The 3382-nt window shown below is 45.6% G+C and overlaps 1 non-coding gene across 1 annotated transcript; it reads left to right on the forward strand.

The window, feature by feature from the left end:
- The first annotated feature begins 728 nt into the window (after positions 1 to 728).
- LOC115032275 (U6 spliceosomal RNA) lies at positions 729 to 835 on the forward strand. Its single transcript, XR_003837915.1, has one exon. It is a non-coding gene; the product is annotated as a U6 spliceosomal RNA (small nuclear RNA).
- Positions 836 to 3382: the final 2547 nt, after the last annotated feature.

Genomic DNA, 3382 nt, shown 5'->3' on the forward strand with positions numbered 1-3382 from the left:
TCTTGAGGGTAATAAGCAGGAAGCAGGGTGGATGTACCCCATCTTTATACAAGTGTGCAAGCAATTGAGCAGTACTCGGGCCCCCAGATATCTCAGAGATAGAACAGGTCCCTTTAATACGGATACTGGAAGACTCCTCAGAGGGGGTGGCAAGGATTGGCCAGATGTAGAGAGAGATAAACGAGGGCCTGGCACCATGGATTTGACTCCTGGAGCCCACGTAAAAAGTCAGATAGTGTGAATCCCAACTGGAGTCTCGGGACTCCTTCAACAAGCAGGCCAGTCAGTTGGAAGCTTTCCTATGCCGCAGTGTGGGGGCAGAAACAAGAGAGATCCTGTCTCAGGACAAATGGGCAGAGAAGCAAGTCTGGAAAGGCTCTGTCTTCTGTGTTCTCTTCATCCATGCGTCTCTCTCTCTCTCTCTCTCTCTCTCTCTCTCTCCCCTGCCTTCCCATTCCCCTTTCCCCTCCCCTTTCCCCCCTCTCCTTTCTCTCTGTCTCTCTGACACACACACACACACACACTAAATAAATCTTTTGAAGCATAAAATAAGAGGTAGGTAATTGAAGCTAAGGGTACAGGCTGGTCACAAGGGGCACGGGATACAGGTCACACCTTCTACATCAGGAGCTTGAAGAAAAGTTGATTTTATCATCTTGAGGAAATAACTTTCTGATAAGAGTCATAACCATTTCTAGGTGGACGAGTCGATTAAAAACCAACCCCAAGTGCTCGCTTCGGCAGCACATATACTAAAATTGGAACGATACAGAGAAGATTAGCATGGCCCCTGCGCAAGGATGACACGCAAATTCGTGAAGCGTTCCATATTTTTCGCTATGGGAGACTTTTGGGATAGCATTGGAAATGTAATTGAGGAAAATATGTAATAAAAATATTAAAAATTTAAAAAAAACCAACCCCCAAAACGAGGATTAGGAATTATGCGTGAAGAGAAGTATGTTCGTGTGCACTCGCACAAGGGCGAGCTTATGTGAGGGTGGGACATGAAAGACAACAGGAACAGTTATATGTCGTGGAGAATCAAGTCAGGTCGGAGTTGCTTTCTGACGGGCTGAGCAGTAATCGCAGTAATTGCTGACATGACCCTTTCCTCCCGTTGGCCTCCCGAAGGAATTCCCATCACAAGTTGAGTAACCAGTCGTACGTAGAGTTTGGAGCCATTCCCTCAAGAATCACTGTCCACAGGCTGGATGAAAAACTTAGCAAGCTTCAAATGAGGATTTCTTTAAATGAAGAGAAAACCCAGAACCTTCATAATTATTTCTGCCAGCAAATATGTATTATTCGCGTATATAATTGTATGTGAATGGCATTTTTTTCTTTTTCTCTGACTCTGAAATCATCTCTGCTCACAGGCAGAGTTTGCAAGCCTGAACTCATTTTTCAGAATCCTGAGAGTCCCGAACCACCGAACCACCGCAGCACCAGGGGACAAGCTGCCAGCGCTGACTGGGTCAGGATGTCCTGGGAAACAATTCTAGTCAAATAACCATTTAAAAATAAAATCAAAACCTGCCTTAACTTTACCTTGCACAATGAGGACCATAACCCAGGGCTGTGTTGTGTATGGGATGTTTGTATAACATCCGACACACACTTGGGTACACGTGCGCATGCGCAGGAGAACAGAGGTTGGATTTAGGTGTCTTCCTATATTGCTCTCCACCTTATTATGTGAGACAGAGCCTTTCTCACTAAACCTATTTTAGCCAGGCCAAACTGGCTGGCCAGGAGGCCCCTGGGAACTGGCTGCCTCTGCTTTCCCATCGATGGAATTCCAGGCACGTACCTGGAATTTCTATTGGTGCTGAGGATGTGAACGCGGGTCCCAAGGATAGAAAGCATAGTGCATTCTTTACTCAGTGAGCCTTCCCTGACCTCCATTGTTTGAAACAGGAATCTCACGTAGCCCAGGCTGGCCTGAAGCTTTCTATATATCCTCCCCTGCCCCTCCACTCCCACCAAAATGACCTCAAGCTCCCGATCTGCCTCTTCCTCCCAAATGCTGGGATAACGGGTGTGTACCATCACATCCAGCTTGTGCAGTGTTGGAGATGGAACCCAGGACCTCATGCATGCTAGCCAAACAGCCTGCTAAATGTGCTACATCTCTAGCCCCATAATCCAAATGTCTTTCCCTTGACCACTTTTCTAGTGGGAGGAGAGGGAATGATTGGCAAGTAGTTAAATTACAGGTAATTTTAAAAGAAAAGGTTAAACAACGATGATGAAGAGAAGCCAAGAAATACTACTCCAGTCTAATGTGAAGAGCCGTCAAAACCAATTGAGTATTCCAAAAAAAAGTTATATTTTACATTCACCCAACATTTTACATTACTACCTAATTAAGTGAGCCACCTCTCCCCTGGAGGGTCTCCGCCATGTTCTAAGTATGAATGAGTTGGGGGAAAGAGATCAGAGTTAGGTAAAATTGGGTTTGCACTTCTTTTATACCAGTGGTTCTCAAGCCTCCTAATGCTGCAACCCTTTAATATCTCATATTGTGGTGGCCACCAACCATAAAATTATTTTGTTGCTACTTCATAACTGTTTCAAATTAAATGCAAATGTATGCAAATGACACACAAACTTACAGGATAGCAGATATATAATACCCTTATCGGGGTCGAGACCCACAGGTTGAGAACCTCTGCACAATACCTTTAATGATTGGGTTTTGAACACTGGATTCGAGTGAACAGGGGTTCATTGAATAGCTGCTAGCCTTGGGCAGTTCCAGGCGGAACCTGATGGAGCGTTGTGTTTACTATATACGACATTCTTGGCACAGGTTAAGTGCAAACCACTAAGCTCCTTGGGTCTCTCATCACTCAAGGTCACAGTGAAGTTCACTACAGGTTTCTTTTATAATAAATAGGCTTGCTTTCAGGAAGGGTATAATTTGTATTTGATGTTCAGCCTGGCTAGTTAGATAATACATTTCCTATCCCCAAACTGCATGTGCCTTCTAGCCTCTCCCCTCAAGGGGCTAGAGGTGTGGGTTTGAGGAGAGCCCTTGCCTATGTTCTGTTATCAAGGTGGGATAAGATTGTGGATTGGCCAGTTAGGGCGCCACACCCTGATGATTCTGATCTACATATTTGACTTTTCCTTTCCTCTACCCCAGCACTGCCTCCCCACAGCCGTCCCCGCCCCAGCCTTAAATTTCTTTCATCACTTTCCATCTGAATAGTCAGAGGTACAGGCTGAGCTGCCTTTACAGAAGACCTCATTTCTGTCCTTTTTTTCCTGGTCTCCTTCCTCCTCTTTGACGCCCCCCCCCCCCCCCCCCCCCCCGCCCCCAGGTCAGTTTTATTTTCAAGTCCTACATTGTGATGATTACCTGTTAACGGCCAAA

This window comes from Mus caroli, unplaced genomic scaffold (assembly GCF_978045245.1).
Source record: "Mus caroli unplaced genomic scaffold, Mus_caroli_1 scaffold_9, whole genome shotgun sequence".
NCBI classification, from domain to species: Eukaryota; Metazoa; Chordata; class Mammalia; order Rodentia; family Muridae; genus Mus; species Mus caroli.